We start from the raw sequence: 20182 nt of genomic DNA, 5'->3' as shown, positions 1-20182 counted from the left end.
GAAACCAAGAATATATTTCGGAAATTTCTTCTTAAAATAACTTCCAAACAGCGAAGTGAATTTTCCATTGAACGAACTTTTCCTTTGAGATCCACTTTTCCTATTTTCCACAATATTTCAGAACATTTTAAACTTGTTAACTCATTTTATGGCGGAAATGCCCTCGAATTGATTTTTGAAGTCACTTTACTTTTAGAGAAAGCAGTTAGATCCCTGTTTGTTTGCATTTCAAACGAAAAACTCCAACAAATTTAACGGGTTTTATCAGTAGTAGTTAAACTTAAGAACGCATGCGATAATGCATATTAATATTACCTTAATAATAAATGCAGATATAATTTTATGCATAAATTTAGCTTTTCTCAGTTGTAAATGTATGTAGCATGATATTGTAACACTGGATAATGTTTTGCTCTATTCTTGCTTTCCATGCAGATTTCTTTTACGGCTAAGATTTATAAAATAAATAGTAGATACTAGTTTAAAAGATAAATGCGAATTAATTGCTATGTTAATTATGTCTAGTGTTTATGAATTTAAAACCTGTTTTGTGTTGTTTAAGTATTTCAAAATGTGACTTTCTATTTAGCGAATTTTCTATGCAACGAACTTATTATCGGGATTTAGCGATTTCGTTAAATAGAGGTCCGACTATGTATTCAAAACTTCAAGGAATAAAACTATAACTTCAAACAAATTGCGTCACGTGCTATGATTATCCAGAACTGGAAGATGTTTAAAAATAAACATTGGTTGGCGGAAGTTTCATGTTCTCAGTTGAGGGAGAAAAAAGAAAGAAAAAAAAAGAATATGACACGTCGTTAGAGGATTCATTTAGGGATGGAAAAGGAAGGATCGTTCTCGAAAGAATCTAATTTTCTCGTTTTCACGTCTGGGAGTGGAAGCTGAGAGTTTCTTTTTTGCCAGCCCCAAAGAAACGTTCGAAAGAAAAAAAAATGTAAATAAAGAGTGAAAAAGAAACAATCTCTCTTGTCGTCTGTCACCAAGAGTTCCTGTCGGCAGGGGTGGAAGGTGACCCGTTTAAATGCTCCGAGTGCCATTTCCCCGGGTGGGCCATCTTGGGAGGTCCAAGAATATGTCCCTAATTAAGCTCCTTCCTTTTCGTTGACAATCCCACAGAAAGAAGGGATCATTTCTAATGACTGAGCAGATTTATTTTTGTGTTCCAAATCAACTTGTTTCCTTTCCAACACAATTATTAGAGTTTGCGTAAAACGTAGAATACTAAAGAAAAAATATTCGTTACAGTACACAGTGGGCCAGCATCCAAGGTTTCGTGGCCAAAAATTAGTATTTCGGTAAAATTTGGGGGGTTTTATGTGCAGGTAAATTGAATTCATGGTTGAAATTTTGAAATACACTAAAAATACCCCCCCAAAAATAAAAAAATGGCGGCTGATATAGGGTGAACAAAAAAAAAAATAAATAATAATAATAATATAGTACGCTTAAATAATTAAAATAGCAACGAAAATATAGTAATTTTCGTAATTTTAGATTAAAAATGAAAAGCAAATTATATTTCCGAAGTAATATTGCAAAATAATATTACTTTATGTTAATATTACATGGCTTTCGCCGAAGGAACATTCTTAGCCCTATTTCAAACAGAGCGTTTCACAGTGGGTCAGCATCCAAGGTTTCGTGGCCAAAATCAGTACATTTCGATAAAATTTGTATTTAGGGGTTTTTATGTGCATGTAAATTGAATTCATAGTTGAAATTTTGAAATGCACAAAAAATATCCGAAAAGCAAACAAAATGTCGGCTGATATAGGACGAACAAAAATAAAAAAAAAAATAATATAGTACGCTTAAATAATTAAATATAGCAATGAAAATATAGTAATTTTTGTCATTTTATGTCTAAAAAGAAAAACAAATTATATTTCTGAAGTAATATTACAAAATAAAGAGACTTAATTACAAAATAACGCTAACACGTGAAGAAAAAAAAACATACTTTTTGTATTTCGGTATATTTAGTCCACCTTTGCAATACGGGCAAAATGGGGTAGGTTTTTTCGAAAGAAGAAACGTCAAAGAAGACAACAACAAAAATAGTTTAGCTAATTACCTCATGGAACTTTTTGGAACCAAGTTTCTAAAGTCATTCAAACATTGTAAAATGTCACATGATAAGATATAAACTATAAGTGTGTCAAGAGTATTAACTAATCCAACACATTGAAAAATTGTACTATCATTTCAGACTCATTACTGTGATAAAATTGTAACAGTAAGGTGAAATTCCTATACATATATTTCTGAAATAAAAATGCAAAAGTTACATTTAAAAAAAAAATTTTTAAACATATTTTTCATTCCATTGTACTCTCGTCGGTCCAAAAAGTAAATTATAATGTTTGGAATGATGATGAATACTTAATTTGAGCTATATTAGAACTCTCTACACATATGTTAGTTGAAATTTAATTTTTGACTTTTTGTCAAAGATCATGGTCTTTTGGCCCACAATGGAGTTCGATTTTTAAACGTGTTTAATCACTGATATGTCATCTTGAATTCTTGATTTACCTTTGAGTCTTCTGGCCCACAGTGAAGAACGTCGGTGGAGCCAATGTATTTTTAACTGAGACCAATACAACGAATGAATTCGTTCCAACAGTCTCGGGATTTTTCTCAAAAATAAATACAGTCAAATCCCGCTATGGTGAACACGGTTTATAATGAACTCCCAGATAAAGTGAACGAAATGTTCGATCTCTTGCCTTGCTACACACAGATAATGTTATTTATTCAAAAAAAGGATGGAAATTGGATATTATGATATATTTTGTATTGTATTTTATATTGATATATATTGGTTTGGCTATATTGATTCAATATTAAAACAAAATCCTTTTCGCGGATATAATCGTGCGAGCTGATGGAAATATTATCTTTTATTTTCCGGAATTTTATTACTTTTTTCCTTTTTTTCGGATTTTTTTCCTCCTGATTTTTATTATAATCATTTTTCTTTTTCCCGTTTTTCATTGTGCTGTAATTTTCTTCGTGTTTTCTCTACGTTTTGAACTTGCTTCATGAGTTCTATTTACTTATAGCTTATATGCAGTAACTAAAATTTATTGTTTTTCTTAATTTTCTTCGTTTTTTTTTTCTTTCTTCTATTTGTTCTTTTTGTATTTATATACAATGCAACCACTCATATTCTAGGTACCACTTGTCAATAGTATTAAGAGCATAACTGTTCAGTTATTTCATGTTTGATCTTTAACGTTGATCGATTGTTTATAAAATTAAGTTGAAATGGTTAAAAGTTTTTTTTGAAGTGATACTTCTTATGCGACTTCCAACAAGGTTGCGTTAAACGTTTAACCCTTTCGCGCCGACTGTCACAAATACGTGACAGCAAAAAATCGTATCAATCAGGGTGGAAAGATAAAACTGGTAATCAAAGTATTTCTTTAGCAGTTTATTTGTGGGCGGAGTTATAATTGTTTGATTTATTTAATTCACCATTACTTTGTTCAAAATAAAACTATTTAGTTATACTTTGAATTAACATCGATTATATATATTATTAAACTAACAATAATTAAAATAAAAGCAAAGTAAGTCTGTCAAATTAGTAACGACTACATTTAAGTTACCGTTTTTTATTTAATTGCAACTTGATTCTGATTTTGTACGAATGCTTTTCTGAATCACCCGTCCCCAAGGGGTTAACGTTACATTTTTATTGGCCGGGAAATAACGTGGTAGGATCCAGTTTTCCCTCATTCATTTCAATATTGTTTTGGTTCTCACTAGCAGAAAAGTATTGTTTTTCCGTATATATTTTTTTAGTTTGATTTGATACACATATAATTTAATAGGGTAGTATTTTTTTATTTTCAAACTTAGTGGATAACAATTGTAAAAAATGAGTGAAAACAATCCCACGGACAATGCGACGGATTTAAGGTTATGTCAAGGTACGTCTCTTGTGAATATCAATGGATTGTTAGGTCTTCTCTTTTCTAATTGCCATTTATATTTCACCAAATGCAGCCATGAGGGTTATTAAATCATTTATTGCAAAATCTTCATTGCCACTATCCACTGTAGGTTCACAAGCTCTGACAGACGTTACTGGTGAAAAAATTGATTATTGTGAGCAGCCTGTGATCCTTGCAGGAGATTTTAATATGAATTTCTCGTCTACCATTAATGCAGTTTTTGCAAGAAATATTGAAAAAATAGAACTCAAGCATTTCGTATCTTGCTTTAGTTATCATAATCCCATTGTAACTGTTATAGGTTTGGATATTTCTCCACTCGAAAATGATAGTTAAAAGATGCGATCAATTGTGAATTGTAAGCAATGTTAATAAAGTTTGTCTTAAAGAAACAATGTGATTTCACTAAAAATCAATTTCTACCCCTTCCTATTTTTATTTCCACATTACGAAGTTTTTTTTTCTCTTCCTTTGGAGAAGAAACAAAAGTGGTTTTGTGTTGATATTTATTTATTTTTGAGCATTAATATAATCATATTTACGCCCTTTTATGTCTTTGAGTGTTTCGAGTTTCATTGATTAAGAGAGAATTTTTATTTTTTTTATTTTTGTAAATGAACCATTTTGTGTTTTTTTAAGTTGTTTACGGAATAATTAAGAACACTGAGATTATTAACTAATTCGAAGTGCAAACGGAATGCTAACACTTTAAGGAGTCGTTTGTTGAGGTTGGCTGAAAGTGGCTAAAGCTTGTTTCACCATATTTATTGGATTTGAAAGTTTTGCACAGGCTTCCTTGCAAGACGAAAATTTTTGGCCCGCAAGTGAAAGTTTAAAATCTATTTTCGCATAGTAATACTTCTTCTCTGAAGACAATTGGGTACTTGCACTTCAAGAAGAAGAAGATCACAGATACCCACACATGTGACCTATGACGTCAGCACCAGCCGCATCAAATTTGTTGAGAAATAGTTCTTTTTCGTCTACGTCTTTTACTTAAATTAGATTTATAATTTGTTTTTGTATTTTATTGTAACAGTGGTACAGTTCGTCTATAGTAAGAACTCCCCTAGCCACTTGGCGGTGACTATGATAACGAGGTATGACTATAACAAGTAGGGGTGTGGGACAGGTTTTGGCTCGAGTCGGTGTAAGAAAGGGAATCTTTTTCTTCGGTTTATTGTGTTAGTCCTGAGTGAAGAGAATCTACTCTCCCTGATATGCGTCATTCTTGTTTCCACAGCAACAGACTGCCTTAGACTTTGTGGCGGAGGGAGTTCTTACCATAGACAAACAGCATATTTTTGCTTTGTGTATCTTTCATGCCTGTCTTTGGGAAAACTCATTTGTTGGTTTATTTAAAAAATAAAATCACACGTTCTATGTTTTAATAAAAGTTTAAAGTTCTAGCGTTTTTTTTTTCTCTTCTTGCTATTGAGTTGAAATATTAAGAAGACATGGTAAATAAAACATTTCACCAAAAGTTGATTAAAATAGTTCTTTTTAAATTGTCTATACTTGCTAAACAAATACGAGTGATTCCCGCGGAAAAAAACTCGCACTTAGTTTTCGCTAAACTAAAATTTTGCAGTTTTAGTTGCTAATGAAGCCGGAATAAAGCATCAGAAAGGTTCTGACTTCGAATCCCGACCAAGGCATGGATGTTTCTTTCTCTCTGTGTTTTATATCTTTTCTCCTTTGTGTGTATGTGACCCGCCCTATAAACGGGTTTGTGTTTGTGTGACGTGGGCGACGCTGCTCCACCGCCGTGGCATCGCTACAGGTGCCCACTGGGTAACGAGAAGAGAGTAGCAGTTCTGGCACTCCTGGCCAATGGGACAATACATCCCAAGTGCCCACCTTTAAAAAAAATAAATGAAAAGTTGCTAATAAAACACAGAATATTCTTATTTTTTTCATAGCTTTAAAGTCTTAGATAGCTTGAGCACATGTTAATATAATATGATAATTAAAGGAGAATATGAGTTCTTTAAATCTAGCTGTAAATTTAAAAAAAAAAATTGAAAGTTTAGTTTTTAGAATTTTTTTTATTAGAATTTCAAATCATTTTTACCTTTTATCTATGTATCCCCTAGAATATAATGGTTATAGAGTAAACGTTTCATGAAAAAAATATTCTAAACTGAAAAAGAAGTGACATTGTAAAACTTGGGTTACAAATTGAACTTATAAAAAAAAAAAAAAATGAACTACTTTTCTTTTCTTTTTTAAATTTAAAATACGTTTTTTTCATCTCTTATGAATAAAATTGTACCGAAATCCATGATAAGTTTTTTTAAAAAAAACTAGTACCATATCCCTAGAATGAAATATGAAATAAATAAGCACAAAATATACGTTTTATTCATTTATTTACTTATTTTTTGGTGGGTTCAATGCCCTCCACATCTACTCCAAGAAAAATTAAAGAAAGAAAAAAGGAGGAAATAAAAAAACCAATACAAATCAGAAAAACTGGAATTTAAAATAAATAAAATTTAAAATAAAAACTGGAATAAAATATATTTAAATAAGACATTTCGTTATGTTAACAAATTTAAAATGACTTTTTTTTCACTTTAAAAATCCCTTATTAAACCTTCGACAAACATCTAAAAAAATGTGTGGAATTCCAAAAGAATTTGTAGAAAATAAGTTTTCAAATTATTTAACCTCCTTTTTTGTTACTGCGTTCATTTATAATGAAGTCTGATCAAAATATCATTTCAACTTTTTATAATGATGCAAAATTTTGTTGAGCTTCACATGAATATCAACTGAACCGAATTATAATTTTTATACAGTCAAACTCCGCTATCGTGAACTCTCGGATATAGTGAACGAAAAGTTCCTCCCGTGCTTTGCTATACACGTATAAAGCTATTTTTTGTGGATATAGTTGTTGTTTCTAATGCCACACGGGCAAGCCTGCTTGGTGGTTGTGGATATCGTGAACCAAAGGGAGGGAGGAAATCGGATATAATCAACTTTTTTCTGTCTTCTACTTCGGCTAGTTTTTTCCCTTCATTTTTTTTTTAATAATAATTTTGAAATTTCTACTTCAAAATATATACATATACCGATTTTTGAAACCATACATATCATGGAATATAGCAATAAGCATTTTTTCTTGCTAGCTTCTTTCTCTCCCATCCCTAAACAAAGGGCAACACCAGCAACTGTAAGGGGGGGGGTCAATATTTATTTCCTATCAGAGAGGTTGGAATGCGTAGTTATTCATTAATGATCAAAGGGTGCCGGGATAGCATGGTCGGTAGGGTGCTGGGTTTATGTCCGAAAGTTCGTGGGTTCGAACCCCGCCGGTCGAAGATTCCCCGTGTAGTAAAGGGACTGATGCACGTTAAATCTGTCGAGTCGCAAAAGTCCTCCATGTTCCCGTAACAAATCACTACCTCTGGGGGTACTGGATTGGAGATGGATCGTTCTCTGATTCTGTTTAAAATGACGATCTGTGGATGAATGAATGGATGTATGAATGGGTCCGCCCTATAAACGGGTGCGACATATGGTGTGGCAGAAGTCGAATTCTTGGCCATAGATGGCTCCACTGAAAAACAAGAAACGCACACTCTGCCTTAAATTTGCTCGGTTTCACCAAGCAGGATTGTTAGTATGACAAGTGGCATTAGAAACAACAGAAATGATCAAAGGGGTGGACACTAATCTGTGAAGATAAGGCACTGATTTCAACTCTTTTTTACTCTCTCAGTTCAGTTAAAGAATCTTGCAAATAAGTGTCACAAATTAAACTGTGGCGAGCAGTAAACGTAAAACGTTCTTCATTGAAGACCTAGTGGACACAAACAGAAAAATTTTAAATGGATGCAATCAAAGCCGATGTTTGCAATAAAAATAAAAGTTAACACATTTTTTGTCACTACTTATTATTTTTCAGTCATTTATTTAAATAATGTGTAATAAAAGGAGGAGTTTGGAACTGAAAGGAATTAATTATCGACTATGTCAGCCATCATATATCATAAGGTACTTTAAGATAGAATCGAGTTAACATGTCTTATATAATAGTGAAGTGGTATTTAATATTTATAGTGGTAGTTATACAACATTACTCCCCTTCCAGAATTTTATCTGGGATAGAATTCGATGAACGGATACCACTAGTTGATTCATGCTGTTTTTTTATTTTCTTTATATTTATATAATTTTTGTTCATTAAATTTTTTCTTCATAGCATTTCGCTCATTATTTTTTCTTCTTCTTGTTTTTATTTTCTTGTTCTTCTTGTTTTTTGCTATTTTTTCTTTTCTTTCATTTTTATTTTTATTTATTTATTTATTTTTGTTTATAGCATTTCTCAATTTTTTTTTCTTTTTATTTATAGCATTTCGCTCCTTTTCCTTTTCTTTTTCTTCTCATTGTCGCTTATAAATAGGGTGACCAGATTTTTTCGGGCAATTCCGGGGACACTCATCTCCACCCCCACCCCCCCATTTTATCGTCAGAAAAAATTTTAAAAAAAATTAATCATTTATTTTAAAAAATATTTATTTTTTTTCGTTTGCATTTTTTTTTATAATTTAGTCTATAAATTATATCGTTAAAGTCGCGATCATAACATTAATAGACAATTTTAAAATCTGTTAACAAAATAATTGTATTGCTTTCAAAATTATACTATTTCTAAACACCGTATTTTTCTAAAAAATGAATCTTCTTTAAAATTTCAGGATTTTTTTCGAGTAATTGAGAAAATATGTCACATGAAAAATCAAAATTAATCAGTACAGATAAAATCGCTTTCACTGTATTCACATCCATTCGCGATTTTTCTTTAGTCCAATAGTTATTTATGCGCTAAAATACCCGTTCTACAGGCCCATTGCTGCTTGGCCAGCACATTGCAAGCTCAACAATTCTTTTGATATTTGTAAATGGTATATAGTTTTTTTGAAAATAATTGTTTATTTCGCGTCATTTGTCTGTTATGTGTACGGATTGGTACCATTTATCGTCTTTTGAATCCAAATAACCTTCAAGATAAGTAAACTCGTCAAATAAATCGTCGGAATTAACATTCAAAATTGCACATTTTGAAGAGAGAGACAGAACTGCCTCGTCGAATTCAGACCGTGAAGGCTTACAATCTAAAAGAAGGCACTTCAAATCAGACATATCATCGTTGTTATCGTTCCAAGCTTCTAAATATGAAATCGCAGCTTCATAGAATTCTTTCGACGTTTCTAAATAAGAATCTTCAGTAATGATATTCTCAGCAATCAATTTAGTCAATTCAGGTTTTACAACAAGTGGAACAAATTTGGCATTCTTTCGTGCTTTCAATTTAAATATCAAATCCTTGACAACCGCTCCAGATTCAATAACACATTTGTCATCGCTTTCAATTTTCAAGATGCTTTGATTAAAAATTGCAGCATGCGAATGCGCAAAAAACAACCATAACTCGGTTGTTTCACTCTCAAAATAATTCTTCAAGATTTTTGGGCACTTTTTTTCAGACAACATAAATTCTTTAAGAGATGAATAAATTTTAGGAATTCTTTCTACAGCAGGAAGTAATGTCAACCACCTAACATGAATGTGTCCTAAAATTTGATGATATTCTTGGTCAGCATACTCACAAAATTCTTTCAGTCTTTCAATTCGGACTGTGAAAATTTTAAAATAACTGAAAAGTTTAGATACCATAACTTCAATATCTACAGGCAAACAATCAAAAGCAGTTTTAGCACCATTATGTATAATATGCGCATTACACCCAAAACCAAAAATATCTCTTCCTAACTCAGTTTGAAGTTTAGTATGAACATTTTCTGTTCCTCTTCTTAACAATCCTCAAAAAATTAGTGTTAGTATTATCCGCAGATAAACCAGCCATTTTATCCTTCAATTGGATCTCGAATAGTGCGTTTAATATTTCTGAAGATAAAATCTTAGCAGTTTCTCCTTTAATTTCGTTTAGTGATACAAGTTTATAGAGTTATACAGTTATACAGTTTATACAGTTAAGTTCATATAGTGATACAAGCGTTCCTTCATATGTTGCTAAGTCAAACTCTTCTTTGGATGGTTCCAGCTTACGAAAAAACTGTTTGACGGATTTCGTTTTTGTTTTTGCTGCCAAAGCTTCTTTGTGTTTAATTGTAAGAATGTGATCTGCTATAGCTGTTCGTCCTCCACTTCCAACTGAAAACGTTGCTCCACACATTGTACATTTTACTTTGGAAGAATTATCAGGATTCGGTTCAATAAATGGAAACTCGTTTTTCCAATCTTCCAAATAATGGCATTTTCTTTTTTTTGTTTCTGTTGCCATATTGACATCTATTTTAAAGAAATAAAAGTATTTTTCTAAATATATATTACGTTAACAAATTATGAGGTTTTCAAAATGTAGAATAATTAGAATTTTAAAAATTAATTAGTCGTAAGTGATAATAATAACAATTTCATAAATAATGGTTTTATACTTTATTGGTTAGATATTTATAAAATGTTTACCTAATTATAAAATAAAATGTTTTAGTTATTTTTCTAAAATAAAACGGAAATGTAGTAATTGTTGTTGTTTTTAGTGGAAATCAGCTAATATTGGCAGTTTATGTAACCCAAGATATTAATTGTTTTAAAAGCAGCAACTAATATTCATGTTACGTCTTGTTTTAAACTTCTTTTCTTATATAAACATGTCTGGCGTACAGCCTAGTAAAAATGTAAACATAACTAGATATTAAAGTTACGTGTTCCAAAATTTCTGTAGCATAAGTTATAGTGTGTTCGTAAAAACTAGTTTACATTTAATTTTCAATGCTTACATTAATTCGTATGAACATTTTTGAGAAAATAAAAATGACATATAACATATTTTTATCAAATATTTTACACAAAATTTTTCAAATTTTATAACCGGGGACAAAACCGGGGACGCAAACCGACCGGGGACAATCCCCGGAAATCGGAGACGTCTGGTCACCCTACTTATAAACCGGGAGACTTTATTTATTTCACCTGATTTTTTTTCCCTCTTTCTTTGAGCAATATATTTTTAAGCAAATCAACTTTTTTTTTTATTGCAGACCATTATTGGCAAGTTCATATCACGCAAGTTGGAATCAAGTTAACCTGTCTTATATACTACTGATTTTGTATTTTTTTTAATATTTGTAGTGATAGTTGTGCCTCAGAACCATTCGTTAAATTATCTGAGGAACGGATATAGTGAAATTCCGGTTATAGTGAACCAAAATTTCGGTACCTCGAAGGTTCACTATATCGGAGTTTGACTGTATGTATTTCAACAAAAAAATATTTAAATTGAAGCATTGTTTTATCACTTTAATACAAGTGAGACTTATTCAGAAGGTTAACAAATATTTATTCACCATAGTTGTTCTATTTTTCAACCAGACTGTTGCCATCCAACATATAAGAGATAATTTATAATCATCTTGCTTAATCGATTCATTATAGATTAAGAATAAGTAATGCGGCGTAACTACCAGTATAAATATTAAATATCAAATCACTAGTATATAAGACATGTTGAATCCATCCTTGAGGTACCTTTTGATGGATGACGGTTGACATAGTCGATAATTATAACTCCCCACAAACTGCAGTGATTTTCTTCTATTAATGAGTTGCACAATTTATTTATTGTTAACAGGGTGGCATTTTTTTAAAAATTGTAAACGAAGGAAATCTGTCAAAATCATGCCAATTCTTCAATTAAATTTCTTTTTAAAAGAAAAAACATATCTTGGATCTACTGCCATGCACCAACTTTAATTATTTATTTATTTTTGGCGAATTCTATAGTTATTTTGGATTAAGGAAAGCGCTGAAAGAAAAGAAAGTTGATCTAGCTTCGCGTGTCTGCAATCCAACTACTATATAAGTTAAAAAAGGAAACTTTCTCGGGACCGTTTAATGGTTTTAAATTACCCAGGTAGGTGTGAAAGTTACCGCCAGGGGTCTTGACCTTCTAATGTGCCGCCCTGTAATTTAAGATGGCACCTTTTTTTCGTGCGTGTTCTCCGCGTTTAAAATGCAATTTATATAGGGCGGGGAGATGTGTTCACAACTACGAAATGCAGGTGGTCAATTTAACCTTTTCAATATCTTCTCTATAAGACCCATCATTGTTTTAAAGATCTTCAATTCTAGGTGGCATAGACTCGAATGGATTGAGCTATTTACTCAAATCATCTGAATGTGCTTTTTAATCTCATCCTTGTTCTCTAATAAACTGATTTTCACATATAAACCACTGCAGTGTTTCCCAAAGTGTGGTACGCGTACCCCCCAGGGGTACGGCAACAGTTAAGCGGGGGGACGCGTTCTTATACGAAATATCTTGCAACAAAAGAAAATTTCAAAAAATATTATTTAAAAACAAAAGTAGCGTAAAAATTCACGATTACGTATCTTTTGCAGAGTTAACAGTTAGTGGTGTCAACAGCCAGTTGTGATTTTTAACTTTGTTATAGTAAAAAGTACATTCATTCTTTTTTATGAGTGGTACACAGCGTTGCGAACATTTTTGAAAGGGTACACAAAAATCATAAGTTTGGGAAACACTGATCTACTAGGCAAGTCTCCAAATTAGAATTGGAAAGAAGAGCAATATTTTCTGTTTCTGACATTGAATTTAATGTCCAATCGAAAAAGAATTCAGGCTATAAAAACATTTCTCTTTTTATGAAGGTAATGGTCTGAGCCGCAATGGTTCATGGGATAGAGGCCTTCCAATGAGGTGTGCCGGATTCCGCATCCGGCTTGCACCGACCTGACGTGAAATATCCTCAGTAGTAGACGGATCATTTGTGAGAGTCCCCTTGCCGTCAGGCTAACCGTGGGAGTTTCTCGCGGTCTTCCTCTGCGTGTAACGCAAATGTGGGTAAGTTCCACCAGAAAGTCCTCAAAGAAGGTGAATTTCTACCAATACTTGAATCAGGACTTTCCTTGTCTTCTGGATTGGGTTCGAAATGACAAGGCTACGGAGTTGAACATTAGTAGTCGTGCACCCAAAAATTGGGTCGGCTGTTCAACGACAGTTATGTATATAAAAAAAAATTAAAAAAAAACAAACAAATGGTCTAAAAAAAGTTTCTCATTATTGTCGGTGCATCCATATACACTGTAATTTGAAATTCCCTCCAAAAACGGAGTACTGGCATCAGACTTTTTTCCCGTTATTATCCAGAAGTAATTTTTGCCTGTTTTTAGCACTAGATTGGAATATAAAATTCACTTCGCTATTTGGAAGTTATTTTACGAATAAATTTTCAAAATGTTCTCAGTTCCTCGAAAAAATTCGCAAAATGGAAGTTCGTTAATAGAAGTCCGACTGTATATTTATAGTTAATACAAGTATAACATTTAGACTTAAAAAAAATCTAATTTAATCTTATTTCTTATATAATATATAAATATAGTTATAGTAAGTAAAGTACGAGTAATACATAGTATATAGTAATACATAGTATATAGTAATACATAGTATATAGTAATACATAGTATATAGTAATACATAGTATAGTAATACATAGTAAGTATAGTTATAGTATAGTAATGCATGTCTAACATTTAAATTTGAAAAAAAAAAATCTTATTTCGTCCCCAAAATATGTGGACCCTCGATATAACAATATATCCCTCTACAACAACATATTTATTGAGTCCCCAAAATAGTGTTGTTGCGAGTTTTTACTGTAACACTAGATTGCCCAAGGAAGTCATTTAGACTGCTTCTTAATTTCAATTAGAAGAACAACAATGATGTATATAACGACACAATTTCTTGGAATTTTGTACAACATATAATTTTTTTTTTATTATTAATATTTACTAATAACTTGTTATATAACTGTAAACAATATAAAAAAGTATTAAAAATAAATTTCAAAGAAGTTTCTTTACACGTTATTTATTCTTTCAACAATCCAGTCATTTTGACTGCTTTTGGGCAATATAGGTATAGACTAAGGTTCAGTCTTTCTATAGTGTTAATACGGATAGTTTTCCTTTCATAAACTGATTTTTTTCTCCGTTTTTATTTTGGATATTTTTAATTTTACAAACTGCTGTTTTCTTTTTTTAATACACATACTTTTCGTTTTTCTAACTATTATCATTTTACATTAATATGAATTATTTTCCTCTTTACAAGCCGGTATTTTCCGCTTTAAATATGGATATTTTTTTTTTCATTTTAAGCATGAATACTTTCAGTTTATAAACAGTTATTATTTTCATTTTAGAGCTGTGCAATTTCATCATGATTGATGTAACCTTTAAATCAGGGCTCGAAAAAAACTCAGAAATTTTACCCGTCACCGAGGACGGCTTGTCCAACAATGTACCCGTCCTCCTCTGAAACTAACCCGTAGCATAAAAATATAATTTCCTCTTACTTATCACAAACATTTATATAAATTGCACAATGAATTAGTAGTTACTAGGATTACATTATACAGTAATAAAAGAAATACTAGGTTGCTAATAATAACCTAGTATTTCTTTTATGAAATAATTTATTTCTTTTATGAAATAATTTAAATGACAAATGTCAAGTTATCTGGAATGTCAATTTATCCGAGGGTACTGCGTTTTTTAAATGAATCAAATATGACGTTTGCCTGTTCCACAATCAAGCCAATGATTTACAGAGGTTTCTGCACAGAAATCTGAAAGAGATTTTCCATTTAGGTAGATGCTCATAATTGCGTTTAACGCTTCTTGTTCAAGACCAGTATGTAATGCGTTTTTTTGTAAGGTCATTGCTGAAAAGCCCCTTTCAACCGCTGCAGTACTCCCAGACCGAGAAAACATTAATTCCACCATGCGCAGTATGCTGCTGTATTGTGTATGAGGCGCTAGATTCTTGAAAAATAGCAAAAATTTAAAACGTATCACGAACATTAACGGGAAAAAGGCCGTCCGCGCGGACGTCGGATTCGAGAAATTTGTTGTCCGCGGGGAATTTGTGACAGCCGAGGACGGGCGGTTTTTCGAGCCCTGCTTTAACTGCACATTATGTAAATAATTTCAAAAAACAGAAGCTGTGAGATATTATTTGATCATTCGTCTCAAATTTTCCTTCTTTATATATTTTTAAACAGGTAATGAGCACATAACTTCACTAAAAGAAGATTTAATAATTTTTTGATCATGCACATATTTTTATGAAGATTTAAAAACTGTCTGTCACAGACGCGCGTTCATAAAAGCAATTTTTTGTTTAAACATTTTTAATCTAGGGACCAATCAAGACAAATTCAACCCAATTTTCTGGGCCCCCTTACAAAATCTTTTCAAATTAAATGACTTAATAATGAAAAAGAATCCATTGAACTGCCTGATTCAAGAGGAGCATTCTGAGAAATTTTGAAAGCAGACAATTGAAGATTATTTTTTCTGAGATAACATTTGCGTATCTATAAATTAAAGCAAAATATAAAACAATAAAACAATGTTATGTCAAAATAGAAATAGTCTGGTGACCACAAACAATTGAAATCGGTGATTTTTGCTAAAAGTCACTGATTAGCTGAATTATTTTTTATTGTAAGCTGTCATTATTTTTTTATTTAGTACTTAAACCAACACATACCTAGACCACCTTTTATTAGACTTTCTTACCAATTTTTGAGGTTCCTCAGAAATTGTGCCTATTGGGCTTAGGCTATAATCAGGCCCTGAGGGACGTTAATAATAATTGGAGCAAATGTAAAAGACACCAACAGTTACACAAAATAAGAAGACTGCTTCTATACGGATTTGAAGTTTGCAAATAAACCTTTTCTCCAACTATCCTTTTAGGGGAGAATGTGTGACATCTTGTTTTTCGATAAATTTTATGTATTAAAAAATAAAGTTTCTCTAAATGAATTTTCAAAACAGTACAGTTCTTGCGAAATCGATTAACTAATGTATTTTTACTTAATTTTCATATCCTGGTTATGTACGTGTTTCAGGACTTCTTCAGCATTCATATTTATATTGAAATCACCGTCATTATACGTCAATAATAAAAAGAATATAAAAATATTTTAAATTATTATTATGTAAATACAATGACTGCTAGGGAAAATACCCGTTTATCCGCCAGATAAACGGGTGTGACGTATGGGTGTGGCAGAAGTCGAATTCTTGGCCATAGATGGCGCCACTGAAAAACAAGAAACGCACACTCTGCCTTAAATCTGCTCGGTTTCACCAAGCAGACTTGCCCGTGTGGCAAGTAGCATTAGAAACAACAACAAATATTGTTTTACAATTCACAAGTCTTATATTTTTTTTATCAGTCTTTAAAAGAATAAACATTTAAACTTTTGCTACTTCTTGAAGAAAAAAGAAATATTATTAAATATATTTGATATATTTCCATAACCTCGGTAAAAGAATGAACTTATTTGTTTACCTTCGAAAATTGTTTATCACGCTACTTGACTGACAATTTACAAGTCCTATCTTCTTTTCTTTATCTTTTTTTTTTCATCACTCTTTAAAAGAATAAACATTTAAACTTTTGCTACTTTTGAAGAGGGAAAAAAAATCATTATTAAATATATTTGATTTATTTGCATAACCTCGGTAAAAGAATGAACTTATTTGTTTATCTTCGAGAACTGTTTTTCACGCTACTTGACTTGCATTTTTAATTTGTGCCCCGTAAATGAAAGTTCTCAAAGTAAATGAATAAATTATAATTTATCGCAACAGTCATAAAAAAAAAAGAAAGAAAAGACAACGATTGGAATGTTTTAACAAGTTACAAAAATGAAGGAAAAGTGGGTGAAGAATTAATCTTTGCAAAAGACTCATAAAAACAAATTTTTACTTAACTGCTTAGCTAAATGGCAACTATGAAGAAAAGAAACAAAATTAAAAGCCTTAAAATGCTCGGCGTTTACATGAAACAGCTCATTAGAAATGGGTTTTTCTTTTCATTCATTTCAATGCATAATTAAAACACCATTTTCGCGAAACGATCATAATTAACAGTTAAGGAATTAATTGTGAAAATCTTGGCAATCTTGATAAAAGGGGAAGAGAAAAAAATACCCCTAAAAGGGAATTAAGAGAAAAAAAGTAAATGCTCCGCCCATAAACAAGGGGGAAGGTTGTCATAAAGAAGCGCATTTTTGTGTCCTTTATGGAATTAGCGAAGAAAATAGGGTTAAATGTCCTCAAATTAGGGGAATATATCCTCATGCATATTGAAAGAAAAACGGATTTAATTTCTATTCCGTGCGATTAAGGGAGCATCTCTCCTCGAGGCGGGAAAAATGAGAGCCCGTGAAAAGGGAATAATCAAATTTATATCCCCCCCCCTTATGTGTAGGGGGAGGGGAGAAACGGTGTTTATCCCTCAAAAATGACACCACTCAACTAACGAGAGTTTACGTGACTTCGCGTGATTGTTTTTTTCTTCTTCTTTGTTTTTTTTTTTAATTTTTAATTTCAAACAGCGCGTCCTTTTTCCAGAAGAATGATGTGTAGCTTATAAATGAATGGTTATGATTCGTCTTTAACATTTAATTATCTTCCTTTTATTGTTACGATAAGTCAACAGGAAAAAAATAATAATTTTGTGGAAGATTATGCTTTTTAGTTGGCAGTTTACTGATGACAGAATAGTCCAATCTCTCTTACAAGAAATTTGCTCAGAGCAGATTAACTAACTTTATTTGTACTATACAGAAAGAAAAAATAAATGTACATACAATACACTCTATTTATAATTTATTACTATATTATTACAATTTATAATTTATACTATTATTATTTTACTTAACAATTATTTATTTCAAAATTTGCACTCCTAATAATTTATACTATATTACTATTCATAATTGACTAGTGTAAATTATGAAGTATGCGTTTCATAGATGAGTAGGAGGGTATATTGTAAAAGAAATAGTTATCAATAATTTATTAGGAAGTAATACATTTAGAAATTAGTAGGAAACTGTACAATTTTTTTTACATAACCCTTTCTTAGGGACACTCAGCTATAACGAACGAATAGCGCGTTCGTGATAAGCAAGATTATTATAACATTCTTTTTCAAAAAATATAGTCTGACCTCTATTTAACGAAATTGCTAAATCCCGATAATAAGTTCGTGACATGGAAAATTTGTTAAATAGAAAATCGCCTTTTAAAATGCTTAAACAACCCAAAACAAGTTTCAAATTCATAAACACTAGACATAATTAATATAGCAATGGATATATCTTTATCTTGTAAACTAGTATCTACTATTTATTTTATAAATCTTAATCATAAAGGAAATCTGCATGGAAAGCAAGAATAGAGCAAAACATTATCCAGTGTGACACTATCATGCTGCATACATTTTGAACTAGAAAAAGCTAAATTTATATATAACATTATTATTACGTTTATTTTCTGTAGAAAATTATAACTGCGGAAATTTAAAATAGGGAAAGTGGAAGTTAAATAGGGAAGTGAAATGGAAAATAGGGAAAGTGGATCTCAAAGAAAAATTCGTTCAATAGAAAATTCATTTCGCTATTTGGAAGTCATTTTACAAAGAAATTTCCAAAATGCTCTTGAGTTGTCGAAAAAAATTCGCAAAATGGAAGTTCGTTAAATAGAAGTCCGACATAACATTAAAATTAAACAAAATCTTATTGTGTCATCAAAGTACAGTCGGACTACTATTTAACGAACTTCCATTTCGCGAATTTCTCTATTTTGCGAATTTTTTCGAAACTTTCTTTGAGATCCACTTTCCCCATTTAACTTCCACTTTCCCTATTTATAACTCATAATTTTCTCAGTTATAATTTTCTACAGCAGATAAATGTAGTCATAATTTTATACATAAATTTAGCTGATTTTAGTTTAAAATGTATGTAGCATGATAGTGTCACACTGGACAATGTTTTGCTCTATTCTTGCTTTCCATGCAGATTGATTTCTTTTATGGCGGAGATTTATAAAATAAATAGTTTACAATATAAAGGCGTATCCATTGCTATTTTAACTATGTCAAGTGCTTATGAATTTAAGACCTGTTTTCAGTCGTTTAAGCATTTTAAAAGGCGATTTTTATATTTAACGAATTTTCCATGTAACGAACTTATTATCGGGATTTAGCAACTTCGTTAAATATAACTCCGAGTGTATGAAGACCCTCGATATAACAATATGCAGTCTATTTAACGAAGTCTCTAAATCCCAATAATAAGGTTGTTATATGGAAAATTCGTGAAATGGAAAATCGCCTCTTGAAATACTTAAACACCACGAAACAGGTTTTAAATTCTTAAGCACTAGACATAATTAAAATAGCAATTGACATTTATCATGTAAAGTAGTAGGATTTTATAAATGTTAATCATAAAAGAAATCTGCATGGAAAAGCAAGAATAGAGCAAAACATTGTCCAGTGTTACACTATCATGCTCTATATGTTTTCAACTAAAAGAAGCTAAATTTATGAGTAAAATTATAGCTGCATTTATTATAAAAGTAATTTTGAACATACATTACCGCAGGCGCTCTTAAGTTAAATGGCTACCGATAAAATCCGTTAATTTTGCTTGAGTATTTCGTTTGAAATGCAAGAAAAAAAAAGGGGGGGGGGAAACGAATTTTACTGCTTTCTCTAAAAGTTAAGGGGGGATCCCACCCTGAATATTGCAAAAATTTTATTGCATTCTTCGAATCTTTGTACCCTTCCTAATGTCTGTCTAAAACGATTTCTCGGTACCTAACTTCGTTTGGAAGTTATACCGGAAAATAGAGAGTCGTCGGTAAGCAGGTAGAAAGGCCCGTTCGACCGGATTAGGCATTTCATCTATCGACCATTATATATACGAAATTAAACGTTTTCCTTTACCATAAATCAAAACTTTAAAAGCGAAAAACGCTGTTTTTTGACCTGGCCTAACGTTTTTCCCATGATCTATACAGAGAAATAAGCTGTTCTTTATTTAAATTACGTAAAAATATATTCTCTAGAAAGTAGCATAGAATTTTTTTGATATTTTAATATTTCGATTTTATGAATATTTTCTTAATAAATATTTTTTTAATGAAAAACTTAACTTTTTTTTAAGTGGCCGCCATTTTGGTAATTTTGCGAATATCAAAAAACCGCTATGATACTTTTTAGATAATGTCTTTATGTTTCAGAAAATCTAAACAAAATCGTTTTC

This window comes from Parasteatoda tepidariorum, chromosome 9, assembly GCF_982258835.1.
Source record: "Parasteatoda tepidariorum strain Cologne lab strain chromosome 9, Ptep-v5.0, whole genome shotgun sequence".
In the NCBI taxonomy this organism is placed as follows: Eukaryota; Metazoa; Arthropoda; class Arachnida; order Araneae; family Theridiidae; genus Parasteatoda; species Parasteatoda tepidariorum.
The sequence above is the reverse complement of the archived record's forward strand: the minus strand, read 5'-3'. Positions refer to the sequence as shown.